At 42.8% G+C, this 20,119-nt stretch overlaps 1 protein-coding gene across 2 annotated transcripts in view; it reads right to left on the bottom strand.

The window, feature by feature from the left end:
- Positions 1-20,119, bottom strand: part of LOC132406029 (transducin-like enhancer protein 1) — a 196,753-nt gene that overhangs the window by 134,472 nt on the left and 42,162 nt on the right. The window contains exon 1 of one of the 2 annotated variants that reach the window (XM_059991181.1): positions 14,792-15,145. The exons of the other annotated variant lie outside the window; for it this stretch is intronic. The gene's annotated coding sequence lies outside the window, so the exon portion shown is untranslated. Of the gene's footprint in view, positions 1-14,791; positions 15,146-20,119 lie in introns of those variants that run through there. 2 annotated transcript variants of the gene reach the window in all.

The raw sequence follows: 20,119 nt of genomic DNA, 5'->3' as shown, positions 1-20,119 counted from the left end.
TCAGCTGAGGCTCGAGCCAGTAACCTTCAGATCACTAGGCCAATGCCTTATCCACTAGGCCATGTGCCAACAGTCTCATGCAACCTCAGTGAAAAATGCTTGCTTACATTTTCCTGATTACACCCCTGATGACCATGCGTTGCCCAATGCCCACACGCTGAGCATTGTCATTGTGCTGCTTGTTCCTGCTGTCTCAAAAAGCAAGGGTACACACCCTCCTGGGGCTGCTGGAGTGCTTGAGGGAGAAGTATACTCACAATGACATTATACAGAGCACTGGGGCTGCAATGAGAGCTTTTGGCACATTTGGCTTCATAAATCAAAGTAGTAAGTACAGAGGTGGGATGTTATGTTGACATAAAAGACAATTTAGAGTACTGCCTGCAGTTTAGAACTCCTAATTACAGGAAATATCAATCACATTGAAAGAGCACCAAGAGAACTTACACAGATGTTGCCAGAACTTGAGGACCCGAGTCATAGGGAAAGGTTGACTAGGTTAGGAGAATGAGGGGCGATTTGATAGAGGTATACAAAATTCTGAGTATAAATTGGTCGAGATTAGAACTAGAAGTTATAGATTAAGGATGAAAAGTGAACTATTTAAGGGGAATCTAAGGGAGAAAACTTCATTCAGAGAATAGTGCGAGTGCGAAATGAACTGTCAGTGAGCGAGACGGACGCTGGTTCAATTACAACATTTTAGAGAAGTTTGGATAAGCAAATGGACAGGAAGAGACAGAGAAGGATATAGTCCAGGTGTAGATCGATGAGGCTAGGCAAAATAATAATTTGGCATGGACTAATGGGCAGAAAGGACTGTTTTTGTGCTGTAGCGCTCCCACTGTACAACTTAAGAAATCTTTACTGGAGATGGTGATGGAACAGAGTACATCCCTGTCAGACCAAAGTGGGGCTTGGGGGAGGTGATACTTATCCCACTACTATTGCTCCTGGCAGAATGACCCAACCTTCTTACAGGACCAAAACGATCCATTCATTAGCACGAAAATCCTCACTGCACAACTTGTTCTTCTTTTTAAAAAAAAACAATTTGTGTAGAATGCTTTCAGTTGGATGACTGACTTCAAAAAGCTAGCACACTGTCACTGAAGAGCATGAAATGTCTCTTTTTAATGGCTGCATCCAATTTAAGTGACATCAAGAGCTGGGAAACAGAAGTCTTCACTTCAGGCACCCTTGTCAGTGCCAAGCACTCCCACACAAGCTACCACACAGCCAAAAGTTTTTACTGATAGTCCTCAGTCACAATCGCAGACAGCAACCAAAACAAGCTTAGTATGGTGCCATTTCATTGACCCCCACATCAGAATTTTTGGACAACATTCACGGGAGCACGCCTGTCAACGGACACCAAGTTCATCAGCTGCTGCTCAACTCCATTCACGTAGAGTGCCTAGAATTGACAGCCACTGCATCCAAACTCAGAACCCAGGAGGGAAATTAAACAATCTTAAAGGACAATTGTACAGATTAATGAAAATCTAGACACACCGATCCCTCTACCCTGCCCCACATCAAATAGGTAATATTAAGTGAGGTCCCACCTTCCACTTACATTCTGCTTTTCCCAACTATCCCTGCTTCTCTCAATTCCCCTCAGCAACCAAAAGAAATCAAAAGAAACCAGCCAGCTTCAAATGGCTATACAGGGGATTCTTTCATTATGGAAGAAGGCACATGTTCCCAAAGAATGGTCTGTATTACAGTTTTCTGCAATGTGTCAAGCAACGGAAGTTGAAAAACATTGTAACTTTGCAAAGGTGTATGATAAGGTTTTAGAAAGGCACTGGTCAGACTGCATTTGGAGCATTTAACAGTTTGTGCCCTGTACCTAATAAAGATATGCTGGCATTGGAGAGGGTCCAAAAGGTTTATGTACAATTGGAATTCATTTATTTACTAACTTGCATTTTTATTTGAACCAACAAGCCAGCACCACCCAAAGTTGCAACCATATGACCGACTAACCCATTAACCCAAACTTCTTTAGAATATGGAAACTGGAACATCAGGAGGAAACCCATGCCGTCAAGGGGAGAACGTACAAATGCCTTACAGAGAGCTGTAGAATTGAACTTGGGACGTTGGGGCTGCAATAGGATAATGCCAATCATGATACCATACTGCCGTATTGTCACTTGAAACAAGATAGTGGGAAAAACTTTTGCTTTGTGCACCATCCAGGCAGATCTTGCCACGAATATGTACACGGAGGCAATAAAAAGGAGACAGAATGCAAATATAGTGGAGCAGCTACAGAGAAGTCACAGCATGAGACAAAGTGTAAGAGTCACATCAAAGTAGGTTGGGAGATTTAAAGTTAATCTTTAGCATGAAAGAGTCTGATAACAGTGGGAAAGAAGCCATTCAAGTCTAGTAGTACATGTTTTCAAGCTTTTATTTTTTTCTATCCAGCTGGAGATGCGAGAAAAAGAAATAGATGGTGCCTATAAAAAAAAATATTCACCCTCCCCTTGGAAGTTTTCTTGTTTTACAGCATTGAATCACAGGGTCAAAGTGAAAACAGATCTCTACAAAGTGATCCAAATTACAAATACAAACCAAATTAATTGATTGTGCAAGTATTTGGCACACCAAATCATTACAGGTGCAGCCAGTTGGTTTTTAGAAGTCACACAATCAGTTAAATGGAGATTACCATGTGCAGTCAAGGTGTTTCAATTAATTGTAGTAAAAATACACCTGTGTCTGGAAGGTTCAACTGCTGGCAAGTCAATATCCTCGCAAGAACTACACCATGAAGACTAAAGACCATACTAGACAACTCCACGAAAAGGTTATTGAAAAACACAAGTCAGGAAATGGATACAAGAAAATTTTCAAGTCACTAAATATCCCTTGGCGTACAGTAAGTCAATCATCAAGAAATAGAAAGAATATGGCACAGCTGTAAACCTGCTTAAAGCAGGCTATCCTCAAAAACTGAGAAACCGTGTAAGGAGGGGACTAGTAGGGAGGCCACCAAGAGACCTATGACAACTCTGGAGGAATTTCGAGCTTCAGTGGCTGAGACGGGAGAGGCTGCACATACAACAATTGTTGCCTGGGTGCTTCGCCAGACACGGATTTATGAGAGAGTGGCAAAGAGAAAGCCACTGTTGAAAACAAAACTCACATGAAATCCCAGCTGGAGCTTGCCAGAAGGCATGTGAGATTGAAGTCAGCCTGAAGGTTCTACGACCTGATGAAACTAAAATTGAGCTCCTTGACCATCAAACATGGTGTAAGCCAAACACCACACATCAAAAACACAAGATCCCTAATTCTTAAGCATGGTGGTGGCTGCATCATGCTGTGGGGATACTTCGCTGCAGCAGGCCCTGGAAGGCTTGTGAAGGTAGAGGATAAAATGAATGCAGCAAAATACAGAGAAATCTTATAGGAAAGCCTGATGCAGTATGCAAGAGAACTGCAAGCGAGAAGATTTGTTTTCCTGCAAGACATTGACCAAGTACAAAGCCAAAACTACATGGGAATGACTTAAAAACAACAAAATTAGTGTGCTGAAGTGGCCAAGTCAGTGTCCAGACCTCAATCCAATTGAGAATTTGTGGCTAGACTTGAAAAGGGCTGCTCACACACGATTCCTATGCAATCTGACAGAGCTTGAACAGTTTTGTAAAGAAGAATGGGGAAAAATTGCAGTGTCCAAATGTGCAAAGCTGATAGAGACCTATCCACACACACTCAAAGTGCAATTGCTGTCAAAAGGTGCGTCTAATAAACACTGATTTAAAGGGGTTGAATACTTATGCCATCAATTATATTGTTTTATATTTGTAATTAATTTAGATCACTTTGTAGAGATCTGTTTTCACTTTGACACAAGTCTTTTTTTTGTTGATCATGTCAAAAAAGCCAAATCACATCCATTGTGATTTGATGTTTTAAAACAATAAAGCATGAAAAATTCCTAGGGGGGTGGTGAATATTTTTTTTTTAAAAATAGGCACTGTATTCTTAGAGATAGCACAGCTACTGCAGAGGATCAAATACAAAATACTGGAGGAATTCAGCAAGTCAGGCAGTATACATGGGAGAGCAATGGCCAGTTGATGTTTCAGACAGAGACCCTTTTTCAGATTTGAAAGAAAGTACCTTATGAAGTCACTAATGAACTGTACAATACTGCATAAACTTTTTAAATTCCATACACAGATTTCTGATTTCAAAACATGCTAGGATTGCAGAGACCAGCAGCAGATGCAAATGTTAAATTAGCGTTAGCAGAGAGTGAAAGAAGCCCTCTTCAAGGAGCACTGCCTCAAGACAGTGGCGTCCATCATTAAGGACATCTGTCACCGAGGACATACCATCTTCTCATTGCTACTGAAGGAGATGCAGAAGACTGAAGGAACACACTCAATGATTTAGGAACAGCTTCTTCCCCTCTGCCGTCAGAATTCTGAATGGACATTGAACTCATGAATACTACCTCACTACTTTTTTTTTGCACTTATTTGTTAAAACTATTTTATATTTATATACATCTTCATACCTTAATTCAGGTTATTTCTAACCATTATGTATTGCAATGTACTGCTGCCACATTAACAAATTTCACGAAAAATGCCAGAGATATTAAACCCGATTCTGAAGTGTGAGCAAGACTGATGCAAGAACCTGAAAGCATTGTTCCAAAACTCCAAATGGAATAATTTTATTCTTACCGAGCTAAATGAGAGCATGCCATCACATCAACTCTCAGGAATTTCACATGGGAGTAAACAAATGTAGCACATGTTTGCCACAATACTAATCAGTAATTGGAGCACACAGGCAATGAACATTATCCATCAACAGAAATTTGCCCTTTAAATGCTAACCCTTTAAACTTATTTAACAATAAGCTGTGCAAAAAAGGGGGAAAATAGTGTGTTAGAGTTCATGGGTTCAATGTCATTCAGAAATTGGATGGCAGAGGGGAAGAAGCTATTGCTGAATCATTACGTGGGTGCCTTCAAGTTCCTCTACATTCTACATGATGGTAGCAATGAAAAGACAGCATGTCTTGGATGATGGAGGTCCTTAATGATGGATGCCACCTTTTTGAGGCATCGCTCCTTGAAAATGTCCAGAATGCTGGGGAGGCTACTGCCCATGATGGAGCTGACAACTTTCTACCGCTTATTTTGATCCTGTGCAGTGGTCCTCCCCATACCAGACAGAAAAACAGCCAGGTGAAACGCTCTCCATGGTACACCTGTAGAAATCTTCAAGTGTTTTTGGTGACATCGCAAAACTCCTCAAACTCCTAAAGAAACACAGCTACTGTTGTGCCTTCTTAGTAATTGTGTTACATGTTGGGCCCAGGATACATTCTCATATTAGCTATTAGAATGCAAGTACTCCAAACCCACCATGAATTACTAACATTCAAATTAAATCAATGAGATCTCACTCTCCAAATTCTTTTGATGCAAGGTGCAAGACGACTTTCCTTCCTGACAAATGCCATGCTTTTGATAGGAGTTCAAGTCCCCAATCTTGAGGCTCAAATGCAAAACTTCCTGGCTGGGACAACAGTGCCAAGGGAGAGTTACACTGTTGGTGAGGTAAGGACCTCCATCACTCAAAGTTGACCATGGACATTACATCCTAGCTGTCATCTAGATACACAAGCCTGGGCAGTATGATCATGGAGAGCAAGCTCCCCCTCTCCACACCTCTGATTAACTCAAAGGATCAGCAGAGACCGATACAGTTTGGTACCAGCAGCATCACCACAGGAGTTGCCAGTCAACACTGAACTCAATGTAGGACTGCCTTAGGAACTCCAGTTCTCCCCCTATGGTTTACTCCCAAAGCCTTCCCTCTGAGTGGATATAGAGGCATGGCAGCAGAGGTTTAAGTGTTCCTTCTCCTCGATAAGCTGCTAACCATGGCTGATGAGCCCCATCTGCCTGAAGTGACTCGTTTTAAGGTGCCGGTAACCCACCGTGCTCCTTCTCCTGTCAGTAGAAATGGTTCTGCCAGGTTTAGTAGCTAAGCCACATGTGAAGGCCAGGAGCTGGACTTGGTTGTCAGGGGCACACACCACTGGGGGTATTTAATAGGTAGTGGGAGCTTATCCCCATTACCAATCCCGGCTCTAACAGTCTTTCATGTGAGAAGTTTAAACATGGCTATGTCTGCCATTTGTAGTGGATGGAAAAGAGCCTTGCGGCATCATATTGAGCTCTCAAATTCACTCTGAAATTGTTCTCATAACTGCCCCTAAGTCAACATCAATCTCACATTAGTTCCAATTACACTGCTTGTTATGGGAGCTTGCTGTGTGTAAATTGGCTGCCATGCTTCCTACAACAGAGGACACACTTCAGAAGTACTTCATCAGCCGTGAAGTGGAACAGGATGTTCCAAAGAGGATATAAACTGCACAAGGGAAATACAGGACTTTTCCTGTCAGCACACCATTAATTATTCACCCAGCAACCACATGCTAGCGCGATAACTCTAATGTTGTGAACATTCCAGATGAAATTTATCATTGGGCAAGAGGAAAGGGATCATAGAAGTGAGCAGTGTGAAAACTGAGCAATTGTTAACAACTTTGAATGCCCTTCCCTAATGTAACATTAACTTTCTGCGTGATGAAATGAGACCCAGAAAACTGAAGTGGTGCTAGATCCCTTCAAGAAAGTGGCAGGGGTCATATAAAACAAAAATAGACTTAACGGTCTTTATTTTATTTGACTACTTAATTGCCTGCCATGCAAAGCAGTTGAGGTTGGCCACCTGTTCATACCAAAGGAATAATAGAATCACCAACAGAGAGAAGAGCTGAAAAGCTGAAAAAAAACTATAATTATTCAAAATCTGAATAGGGTATCAGAAGATTTGAAACTATGGTTGGCACCATCTTCAGATAACCAAAGTAATGGTGACATAACACGGACACAATTTGGGGCTGGCAAATACAGTCTGCAATCACAGACAAATCCAGGGATGTAGTAGAATGAACAGGATTGGCCAACAGTCTTGAGATAAGAATGGCGAAAAGAACTTAATCTACCTGACTCGTGCTTTATGGGACCCATCGTTGAGATGCATGGTATTGGATCAGTTGAACTATTTTATAATTATCACATGCACTGTACTGAAACTAACAATGAAAGGCTTTTGTACTGCTCACCATCCAGACAGAAGATGCCATGTATAATTACACTGAGGTAGCTAAAAGAACCACTGTATTCTGCTTTTTAGTTACAGAGAAAGTAGAGTTCAGGTAGACAAGATACATTACATTGGGAGATCAGCTGCTCATTTTTGTGCATGAGAGGTCTATTCAAGAGTCCAATAACAGGAGGAGGAGGAAAAGTTTGGACAATGATAACAAAATAGTCTGCCCAGTTACTGGACTTGTTGCTCAAGCCTGTTTAGACAATTGAGCCCTGCTCTAACAGAAGGTAGCAGAAGCAGTTAAGAGAATTTGGCCAATCAGCTACTTACAGACGGAACAGGTATGGCTGCCTTTCTCATCCAATCCATGCATCAGAATTTAAACAAGAGCAATCTCCAACAGATGGTATTTCTATGGAGGAGAATAAGCAGCCAACATTTCGGGCCAAGACCCTTCATCAGGACTAGATGCTGCCTCAGCTGTTGAGTTCCTCCAGTATTTCACATTTTGGATTTCCAGCATCTGCAGAACCTCTTGTATGTAACTGGTCTGTCTACAAGCTTTCAGTCAAGGTGGTTTAGAGTACACAGAAGATTCCTTTCAGGTTTTGTTTTTACCTCCCCATCTCCACAACCCACACCCCCAATCGCAACTACTTATTGCTGCTGCTACCTTGGGGTATGAACTTGAACTCCAGCAGAAAACTTCTTTGAGATTCTCACACTGAGTCAACAAGACTCAAGGGATTCATTAATGCTTTTCCTGACAGCTACAGCTTTACAGTTGAAAATTATAAAAAAACTCAGCAGTCCTTTCATTCATTTCCTTTAAATTCAGAGTGGATTCCCATACACAACCAATGAAAATAACACCAGACTGTTACAACAGCAGAACAAAAAAATCTCCAACACACTTCTGGCCACGGCTTTAAAGATAACATGGCAACTGTTCAATTTCCACCTGCCCAACAACAGACATTCTTGCACATGCAAGACAGGAGTTGGTCAGAGCTGAAATTGATGCCTTTGATGGTCATGTCCTAACAGCCAACTTTATTTGGTAGGCATGCTAAAAATGTTTCCACTTCAATATATTTGTAAAGTTTTATATGACTGGTTCCAAGGGTGAGGCTTCGAAGTCTGCCAACTCCCAATTGATGTTCTAACAGATTCAATGGGAACAGTAACAGCAGGAAACACTTGAAATTCATTGCACAACCTGCTAACCTCTCAGCCATTTCTCCTTTTCAACTGGCAAGCATCAATTATTCAAATCATTATTTATTATTAAGAGGCAAACACCAAGTGTACGAATTAAAGAGCTTGTTTTAGTTAATGTGCTTTATGCATTCTCCCAAGGTCTTGGAAACAGACCACCACCACCTACATTATTCACTCCACATGCAGCTGTGTGGATTTGAATACATGGCTGTGCCAGCAGTTATTTTGTAGATCAAGACAGTTACCATTTAATTCACAACCAAAGGGGAAAAACGTAATGGCCAACAAATGGTCACAAGCTCACAATGAAGCTCATTCTCAAAGCTCTAGAAGTACAGTATTTGTCCAGTGAAGCAGGGGTTAAAAATTGAAAATGTTGGAAGGAGTCAACAAGTCATGCAGCAGAAGGAGAAACAGCTAATGTTTCAGCCAATCCTAAACACAAAAAATCTGCAGATGCTGGAAATCCAAAGCAACACACACAAAATGCTGGAGGAACTCAGCAAGTCAGGCATCATCTATGGAAATGAATAAACAGTCAATGTTTTGAGCAGAGACCCTTCTCCAGGACTGGAAAGGAAGAGGGAAGTCTTCAGAATAAGAAAGTGGCGGGGGGGGAGTGGGCGAGCTAGGTGATAGGAGAACCCAGGTGGGTGGGAAAAATAAAGGGCTGGAGAAGGAGGAATTTTATAGATGAGTGGACCATAGGAGAATGGGGGAGGGGGGGGGGAGACACCCAGGAAAAAGTGACAGGCAGATGAGAAGAGGCAAAAGGCCAGGGTGGGGAATAATAGAGGTGGCGAGAGACAGGGATTTTTTAAAAATATAAAACCAGAAGGATAAATCAATATTCATGCCATTAGACTGGAGGCTTCCCAGATGGAATACAAGGTGTTGCTCCTCTACCCTGAGGGTGGCCTCATCTTGGCACAAGAGGTAGCCATGTATCCACATTTCGGAAGGGGAATGGGAAATGGGAAATGGAATTAAACGTTTGGCCACAGGGAATCCTGGCTTTTGACGAATGGAGTGGAGGTGTTCAACGAAGTGGTCCCATAATTTACAATGCGTCTCACCAATGTAGAGAAGGTCACATTGGAGCACCGGACACAACAGACATCCCAGCAGATTCACAGGTGAAATGTTGTCTCACCTGGAAGGATTGTTTCAGCCCCAAATGGAGGTGACGTTTCAGCTGTCTGATCCAAATTTCCAGCATTTTCTCTTTTTTTAATTGAATTTATTATAAATAGAGATCTTACAGACAATCTAGTTTATGTCAGCATACAACCAACATCTCCAGTGTATCAGGAAGGTCCAAAGTCAGAATAGAGCAGAAAGGGCCACTGACTCATTAATGTGCTGGGACTATGATCAAAATTGGTAACAAACATTTCAATATTGGAGAGGAAAAAGAAGCGTGAAATAAAAGGAGGGAAATAGGGAGGAGATTCTGTGGGAGAACTGTACAGGTGTGAGGCAGATGGAGAGGGTAGAGGAGGGGAAAGAGATAGGAGGGGAAAAAAGAGCAGGGAGAGGAAGAAGGGCCAGATGGGGAACAGTTACCAGTAGATTGAGAGCTCCATGTCCACGCTGCCAGACAGAATACAAGTTGCTGCTGCTCCTTTAACTTGTGTTTCACCTCCACTGAGCTTTGCAAGGGGCAGAGAACTGAACACGATGTGGGAATGGGAAGTAAAATTAAAATGGCTGGCCACTGGGTGACCCCAGTGAACAAGTTACACTGCCCCTGAAGAATTATGTCACACAAACTTTCCTGTTGGAAGTGAACAACAGCGTAACTCTCTTAAAGTTAAGGTCTAACTTAACCTTTGAATGACAGGAGCAAAGCTTTACCTGGAACAAATGTCAACTATGCCAAATCAGAGATCGATTCTCGAGTTAAGCTTTATGTACTCAACAAGCAAGGTCAACTTAGAATAAAATAACCTTGCAACTGTACTACAATAATAGCTTGAAGTTGTTAAGCTGTGCGCTAAACCTCTCAAGACCATATGGCCAGCTTTGCTGCAACATAAAGGAATGTTGCTAATTAAAATCAGGCCAGACATGTATCATTATCCTTATGCTCCTGGGGAATTATCTCCCCATTGGACAGGAACAACCAATACCATAAAATAGAAATTGAAAACGCAAATAATCAAAACTAACTTCTCAATTTTACATTCCAGGAACATATGGCCACCAACCAAAAGCAGAACACAATCTTCCACTTTATTTGAAGGCTTTGGTCTCTGAAGGCCCTGCTATTGATATGTTTGATTATAGCTGACATCAAGAGAATCAAATTCCCAGTAACACCTTCTCAAAAGGACAAGCTGGCTCAGTGGCTCTCAATTCTTCCCTCAGACACAGGTTGCCAACTGGATCCTCACTTACAAATTGAGCACAAATACAGAGTGTAAAATAGGAGATTTGGCATGTCACCAAAGACACAAATTTCTACAACTGTACTGTGGAGAGTATTCTAACTGGCTGTATCACTGTTTGGTATGGGGTGGGGGAGAAGATGGCTATTGCACAGGATCAAAATAAGCTGCAGACTTGTAAACTTTGTCAGCTCCACAGTATCCAAGACATCTTCAAGGAGTAACACCTCTAAGAGGCAGTATCCATCATCAAGGAGCCCCATCACCCAGTATATGCCCTCATCTCATTACTACCAGAGAGGTGGTACAGGAACCTGAAGGAACACACACAACGATTTAGGAACAGCTTCTTCCCCTCTGCTGCCCAATTTTTGACTGGATATTGAACAATTCCTCACTAATTTAGTTTTACTTCTGCACTACTTATTTAATTGAAAAATATGTATACTTATTGTAATTCAGTTTTTTCTATTATGTATTGCAATATACTGCCGTCGCAAAAACAACAAACTTCCTGACATACGCTGGTGATATTTAACCTGATTTAGGTTAAATGCAATGCAAGACATGCTCTCCCTTTGTAAATGTATTCCCCTTTTTGTAAAGGCAAATGACAAGGTTGATCCTTGATCTTTTTACATCCACTCAGTAATGTAGCCAATCATATTGCAACGTACTAAAAAAAAAGGCATTCTCCCCAGTGCACTGGCCAATATTTATCCCCCAAATCAACAACACACTCCTGGCCTTTCTCCTACACCTACTTTAAAAGATTTTGCTTTATGCAAACTAGCTGCCACATTTCCTATAACATTACAGTGACCACAAATCAAAATTGGCTGCATAGCACTTTGCAACCTTCCAAAACTTGTTTATGAATACAAGTCACTTTCTATTAAGGGACAAATCTGTCCCTTAAAAAGTTGAAGTGAAAGCTTCAGCATTTTAAGACTGTGGTAATGTTTTTTTTAAATGCATTGTTATTGAGCTGCAGTAGGCAAACACTCTGCAAATCCAACCACTCAAGTCAGCTCCCGCTACAACAAAACCACCGGGATACGAGGTTTGCAGCACACCCTGGAAAACATGGACAATTTCCCATATGTCAGGGGACCCGAGTAACCACATTGTCAAATTTGCTGATGACATGTTAGTAGGGGGGGGTTCATCATCAGCAACATTGAGACAGCCTACAAAGAGGAGGTGGAAGGGCCCAAGGCCTGGTACCAGGTAAATGCTCTCTTCCTCAATGTCAAGAAGACTACGGAGATGTACACTGAATTCAGGAGAACTTGCAGCACGCTCACACCCCTTTACATCGGCACACAGCAGTTAGAAAGTGCAAGCAGTTTCAAACTTCAGGAAGTGCACATCCCGCTCAACCTCCCAGAGCACTACACAATCAGGAGAAGTCACTAATGACCCTACTTTCTGAAAAGGCCCAAGAGAGTTCAGAAGAATGAGAGGAGATCGTATTGAAACATAAAATATGAAAGGGATAGATAAGATGGATGAAGGAAAGTTGCTTCCAAGACTAGGGGACATAGCCTCATGATTTGGGGGGAGTACATTTAGGACCACGATGAGGAGGAACTTCTTTTCCAAGAAAGTGATGAATCTGTGGAATTCTCTGCCGAATAAAGCAGGTAGATTTTTGCATAGTGGGGAATTAAGGGTTATAGGGAAAAGGCAGGTAGGTGGAGATGAGTCCATGGCCAGATCAGCCATGATCTTATTGAACGGTGGAGCAAGCTCGACGGGCCAAATGGCCTACTCCTGCTTCTATTTCTTATGCTCTTATGCAGAGTCCAGCTCTACATATCTACACTCCTATCATTTGACTGATGCACAGTAGAGAACATCCCAACATGCTGCACCACTATATGGCATGGAAACTGCACTACCTCAGACAGAAAGCCTCTACAACAGGTAGTCAAAACTGCCCAATGCATCACTGGCAGCAGCTTACCCGCCAAATATATACAGAAAGGCATCAGAAAAGGGCAATAACACCACGAAGGACCCCGCAAAACCTGCTCATGCACTGTCTCAAACCCATCAGGGAAGAAGCTACGTGTCATCCACACCAGAACTATGAGACTCAAAAACAGTTCCGTACCCCAAGCTGAAAGGGTGATCAATATCTCCTGCCACTAATGCACCCTCTACACCCCGAAACACCTCTACTTTATCATTTTCTTGTCAAGTTGAAGTCAATTTTCTATATTCCACCAAATGAAAATGTTCCTCCAGACCAAGGTACATATAAACCATACACATAACATGAATTAATATTACCACCAACAAATACAAGGTGCATTTGCAACACAAGTTTAGAAAGTAACCAGCCTAACTACACTGGGGCTTTGTACGTGATGAGATCTGGGTGGTGGCAGGGAGTTTGGTTGTTTTATAGTCGGTGGGGGGCGGGGAGGAGAGAGAGAAGGTGCTGTCTATCCGAACAGCTCTTCTCCTAATGCTACCTCCTAACTGATGGTAAGAGGTCAAAAGAAATTGTGACACAGATGGGAGGGACTGAGGGATCACTGACAATACCACAGGACCTGAGTATGCAGTGCTCTGATTAACATCTCTCATGGATGGAAGACAGACCTCAATGTCCCTTTCAACAGTTCTCACTATTCTTTATAGGGATGTGGTCAGATGCCATACCAGATAGTGATGGAGTTGGCCAGGATACTCTTGAGGGTGTGTCTGGAAAAATGTGTTTGAAATAGAGGTGGAGAAGGGTGGAGGAAGATCCTCACTTGCCTTCATCTCCTCAGGAAGTGGAGATGCTGATGTGCTTTCGACTAAAGAGCAGCAAAACTAATTCATAATAAATAAAATCCAATAAACTAACTGCCACTTGCCTGCAACCATACAGACTGTTACACAAGTGATGCACCCACAGCTCCAATGACTTCCAGAAGTAAAAACCTTTCTTCAGTCCTTTATTAGCTAACGTACAATTAAGTGTTATTGAGTTACCTCCGCTATCAGCAAAAGATATGACCTCCGCCAGTCCCAAGCTACAACTGCCAAGAAATCAGCAATACACAACTTACTCCCTTTGCTTTTACCATACCCCACTCACGTGACTAGTTACCATAATAAACCACACAGCGCAGAATACAAAGCAGATAGAGAACAGATACGTGGTTCCTACACTGCTATAATTTCAGTAATTGATCAGAATCAGAATTTAATCGCCAAGTACCTGTACACATACAAGGAATTTACTTCCGGCAGATGTTGTCTCTCTGCTCATAACAATAATAATGATAAATATAAATGAAAATATAGATTATACATACAGGTAGTGCAATCCAAGTAATAGTTAGCTGACAGTTAACCGGCAGTTAACTGTTCAGCAAAGTGACAGCAGTAGGGAAAAAACTTCTCCAGAGCTTATTAGTCTTAGTCTGGAGGGATCTGAAGCGCCTACCAGACGGAAGCAGTTCAAACAGTCCGTGCGCAGGATGGAAGGAGTCCTTTATGATGTTCCCCACCCTCTTCTTCAACCTGGAAGAGTACAGGTCCACAATAGAGGGCAGGGAGGCTCCAATGATGTGCTCGGCAGTCCTCACTGTGCGCTGTAGTCTGGTTCTATCCTGCTTGGTGGTGGCTCCAAACCACACAGTGATGGGGGTGCACAGGACAGACTCAATGACTGCAGTATAGAATTGCAGCAGCAATTCCTGAGGCAGACCATATTTCCTCAAGAGCCGCAGGAAGTACATCCGCTGCTGGGCCTTCTTCAGGATGGAGCTGATGTTCTGCTCCCACTTCAGATCCTGAGAGATGGTGGTTCCCAGGAATCTGAAGTTCTCCACGGTGGACACAGGGCTAATCATAGTGTTAATCTGGAGACGGTGGACAAACTTCCACGTATCATGGCCTGATCCATCGGTTAAAGGTACCCAGAATGTGTATGAGAAAATTCCCTTGGGTCTCAATTAACTGTCAAAGATTAGTCAAAATATGTGACAGATTCCATTATCAGAAGGTACCTTTCTCAGCAAACAACGTCAGAGGGCCATTCAGCAAAGGGTAGGATCGGTCATTCATTCCTTGGTTCAAACATGAAAATAAACAAACAGAGTTCTATCCTAATTAATATGGCGAGGGCCCTCATGCACTGCTCGATGAGAAACCTGGAGAGTAGAGAAATCAGGTGATTAAAAAAAAGTTAGCAGATTCATGAAAAATTAACTGAGGGAGATCACACGTTGGTTTAGGATTGATTTATAGTCAAGATAGCAGCAATGGTTGAGCTGAAAGGAAAGAGATTTGAAAGTAGTGGGGGGGGGGAATGAGAAATGATAGGAGAAGACTGGAGGGGGTGGGATGAAGCCAAGAGCTGAAAAGGTGATTGGCGAAAGTGATACAGAGCTGGAGAAGGGAAAGGATCATGGGACGGGAGGCCTCTGGAGAAAGGGCGGGGGGGGGGGGGAGCACCAGAGGGAGATGGAGAACAGGCAAACTAAATACGTCAGGGATGGGATAAGAAGGGGAGGAGGGGCATTAACGGAAGTTAGAGAAGTCAATGTTCATGCCATCAGGTTGGAGGCTACCCAGCTGGTATACAAGGTGTTGTTCCTCCAACCTGAGTTTGGATTCATTTTGACAATAGAGGAGGCCATGGATATACATATCAGATTGGGAATGGGACGTGGAATTAAAATGTGTGGCCACTGGGAGATCCTGCTTTTTCTGGCGGACCGAGCGTAGGTGTTCTGCGAAACGGTCTCCCAGTCTGTGTCGGGTCTCACCAATATATAAAAGGCCACACCGGGAGCACCGGACGCAGTATACCACACCAGCCGACTCACAGGTGATGACATCATACTCTCTTAGATGCTAGTATGGAGAAATGAGTTTGCAAAATAAGTGGGACAGTCTATGACTTGCTGTTCCACTGCAAACTCCAAGCCCGCCAAGATCCAACAACACAACTGTTCTATATAGTAGTTTCTGGAGCATCAGAATGGTGCTGCTGATAGCTCTAAGCTCCAGTAATATGGATACAATCTAATGCTGTCTGTGCAGTGTTTGGACACTCTCCCCACAAGTTTCCTTTTGGTACACTGGCATCCATGCACATCCCAGAGATATGCTGGTTGGCAAATTAAACTGGGCTGCAGTAAAGTTTTCCTGTTGTGTAGGCGAGTGGTGCATCAGCAGGAAAGTGACAGGGCTGTGAGCAGAACAACACAGGATCAGTTAAATGGATCTGTGACAGGTCCACACGGAGTCAGTGGCAGTGGGTTGGGGGGGGGGGGGGTCAGTTTCTATGCTGTATGAAAATGACAAAAACTGGCACTCACATCTCACCGCTCAGGATTGCCAAATAAAATCTAATCTCACGGGGAATGACTCAGGAATTTGGGCATTACGTGAGCAAGGTGACTGTTATTACCATGGAATCGTAGAGCAGCTTCTGAAGAAATAAGGAAGATTAAAAATAGCGCCAAGGCCACCTCAGCCTTTCTAGTAATGACTTGCAGAGAGAGAGCGCAAAATAGGTTCTGTTCCCTCAACTGTCCTGGCGATTTCCAAGAAACCTAGGGCAGGGGAGCATTAAATCAGGAAGCTCAAGGTTATTTCCCCTACCCACTTCCCTTAATCTCCTCAAAAGTTTTCCAGTGATAGCGGTGACAGAAATTAGTGCACTAAGTCAAAGCATTAATCACTTTACATGCTCAAAATAAAACACATTGTGAGTAATAGACTCACCTTCAGCTCAGAAGATTCCCTCCAATGAGATACGAGTAGGTAACCCATGTGAAAATTCTCGTGTCATGTTGTAGCACAGATACCATCTTACTGATCTGATATTAAACAGATCTTATCCACTCTCAGATGAGCATAAACACGCTGTTCTGAGAACCCAGAGAGACTGACCGAGTCAACTCAGCATTTATCGTTTAATTAGGCCTAGAAACCAAATGGTCAATGCTATAGTAAATAATTTGCAGAAAGGTCCATGGGATTCAGCATCACACAGATATTGTGGAAGGCCTTTTCCTTGCACAATCTAACACCGCAAATCAAAATGGGTTTGTAGAACTAGGTTCCGGACAGAGCTGGGACACTCAAAATACAATGTCATAAAAATTAGCTGCTCATGAAAGATGTGGTGCTTAGAGCGGACTCGTGATCAGCAAAAGAGGAGATACAGTACAAGAGACTGTAGATGTTGGAATCTGGAGCAACAAGTTACCTGCTAGAGGAGCTCAGGCAGCATCTGAGAGAGTAAAGTTGTCGATGGACAGGGTGATAGCATAGCAGCGAGTGTAATGCTGTTACAGTTCCAGTCTCACTGTCCATGAAGAGTTTGTACACTCTCCCCATGACAACGTTGGTTTCTTATGCATGCTCCAGTTTACTCACATTCAAAACACATTCTCGGGGCTAGTGAGCTCTGGGCATGCTACGTTGACGCCAGAATCGTGGCGACACTTGTGGGCTGCCCAGCACAATCCCCGATAGGATTTGATGCAAACGACACGTTTCACTGTATGTTTTGACGTACATGAGACAGAAAGATAATCTTTATACTTCAGGCCAAAACACTGCATTAGGGCAAAAGTGGATCAGGTCAGAGATCCAGGGCAATGAAAATGTTTGGACTCCAGGGGGAAGGTATAGGGAAGTCGAAGGAGAAATATTCTACGAGAACCCACCAAAGACAGGTAGCCAATATCCACCTCCAAGGTCTCGTACTTGCCTTGACAAGACAATTCGGATAGGTACATGGATGGGAAGGGTGTGGAGGGCTATGGGTTCACGTGTGGGCTGGTGGGACTAGGCAGATTAATAGTTTGGCAACCTGAAGTGCCCGCTTCTGTGGTGTAATGTTCTATGATTATGACTCGTTCGGGGAGCAGCAAAGCAGTTGGCGTGCTTCTGAATGAGCTGTCCTCGCCATACGCATGCAATCACGATCACGAAGGTTGCACCCTGGGAATGGAAGGAAGTCACAGAACTCACCAGCAGCTCAGAATCTACACCTTTATTGCACTAAGGGTTACAGTAATAATGCTGGAATCGGTTGCTGGATGATATCAAAACAAAGCTTCTAATTTATAGGATTCGCAAACAATCTTCCTCCCACCACTTCCCACACAGTAGAAAGACTGATTTTGATTATAATTAACCATTCCATTGTCTCACTGTTTAGTTCAACACCAAAACTATTTACCATTTACCTCCCAAATACAGATGTATTTATTATGCCAGCATTTGGACTGAAAAGAAACTACCAGCTAAAAGTTGAATTGGACCAGGTAATCTGGCATAAGTAATTTGCAGAAAAAAACAATTTACACCAAGCTGATATCCAGCTTCCGAATTAACATCTCTTAAATCATCAACTGCGACTATGATGTGGTTATAAAAGAAAATGTTACAGTTAGAGAGAAGAGGCAGTATAGGCAGACAATGAGGGTGCAGTTATAACAAGATAGATTGTGAGGTCAACAGCCTCACTGTACTTTCTGGCTCTTAGATCAACACAGAATAGCAAAGAAAATCACTTTAGCAAAAATTAACCATCATAATTCTGGTTCTTCAAGAAGCACTCTACTCATGAAATTAGATAGTTACAACACAGATTGCTCAGATCTATGCTTCCCCAGTTAAACCCAATTCTATCTCCTCATCGTATAATCATACATTTTTAAGCACTTTTAAGGTTGCAGAGGGCTCTTGGAAATTTTGATGGTATTTTTTTTATCAATTGCTAACAGAGTCAATCATCAAATATAACCGATAGTATGTAAAAGCTATTTTATCCCTGTCTGCCTGACTATTGGGGCAATATTAATTATGTTAAGAAGAATCTCATCTTCTCAGCAAGCTATTAGATGCGATGAGAACAAGGATGCCAGAGAAGAAAAGGCCCGCAAGGAGGCCAAGCCCCTGGACCATGCTCGACTCTGGCTTTCCTCCACTGTTGTACCGATCCCTCCACACTGAAATCACCCACACATCCCAATTCTCATTCCAGTTCAACTAGCAAATCAGTTCCAGCATCAGAATTGGACTCTGGGGTGCCCTTGTATCCCCCCCCCCCCCACTCCCAGCAAGTTCCATTCACAGAGATTACTAGGCAGCAGGCCGACACAAGGGTGCAAACGAGTGGGAAGACACTTGGTGACAAATGCACCAAATACTTGTGGTTTGTTGAAGCACAAGTAAATGTGTGTCGTGTGGTGCGTGGCCAAGTGGTTAAGGCGGTGGTCTAATGATCTCAAGGTTGCTGGTTAAAGCCTTAGCTGTGGCAGCATGTTGGGTCCCAATGCCCTTTCCTTTGACAACATTGGTGGCCTGGAGAGGGGAGACTTGTAGCATGGGCAACTGCAAGTCTTCCATACAACCTTGCCCAGGCCTCAGCCATCATCGAAAATCAAACAAATGAGTTTCAGCAAATATTAATAGTGGGATACCAATAACTTATAGGGTGGCGTGGTAGCGTAGTGGTCAGCACAGTGCTTCACAGTGCCAGTGACCCCAGTTCAACTCCCGCCACTGCCTACAAGAAACTTGTACATTCTCCCTGTGACCACGTGGACTTCCTCTGGTGTCCTTCCTGCAATCCAAAGATGTACTGACGAGCAAGTTAATTAGTCATTGTAAGTTGTTCCGTAATTGGGCTAGGATCAAATCAGGGGCTGCTGGGTGGAGCGGTTCAAAGATCCAGAAGGGCCTACTCTGCATCTCATTAAATTAAAACATGGTATTTCAAGTGCAGTGTCAAATGTACTCCTGATCACAGATCTACAACTTCAACACAAGAAAACTCTGAGGTGACAGTTGCTGCAAACCAAAAGACGGACTGTCACAATCAGATACCAATTACTGATGTCACACGTAACTAAGACGATAGCAAAAGATAAGACTGGCCACCGTCTTTCAAATGGTTAGCACTTCCCATATCAGCTAGAGTTGCAAACATTTTGCATGCAAATGTGTAATGTGCAAAAGAATTCAACTCCCTTCCTGTCCCCAATAAAGCTTCAATTATTAAGCCTGCACAGTTAAGAGCTCATACCAGCTTCATGGTTCATTTGAGGTTCTGATGGCCCCTTAAAAATCATAATTTAAGGACTTTAAAGGCTGCATTAAATTACCACTGCAGCTTAAATGATACAATAGGGAGTATTAAAGTACCGCAAGTGTTCATAACAATCACCATTAAAAAGGAGTTTACTAACATGCAGTACTAAAACAATGAATAATTAAGTTGTCATACAAAATAGCTGGTGCTCACTCAAGAGGCAAAGTTTCAATAGAATTATAGAACGTGCACCACATGAGGCAACTGCTCAGCCCAG

This window comes from Hypanus sabinus, chromosome 16 (genome assembly GCF_030144855.1).
Source record: "Hypanus sabinus isolate sHypSab1 chromosome 16, sHypSab1.hap1, whole genome shotgun sequence".
Taxonomy (NCBI): domain Eukaryota; kingdom Metazoa; phylum Chordata; class Chondrichthyes; order Myliobatiformes; family Dasyatidae; genus Hypanus; species Hypanus sabinus.
Note: the sequence above shows the minus strand (reverse complement) of the source record. Positions and strands in the feature narration are given on the sequence as shown.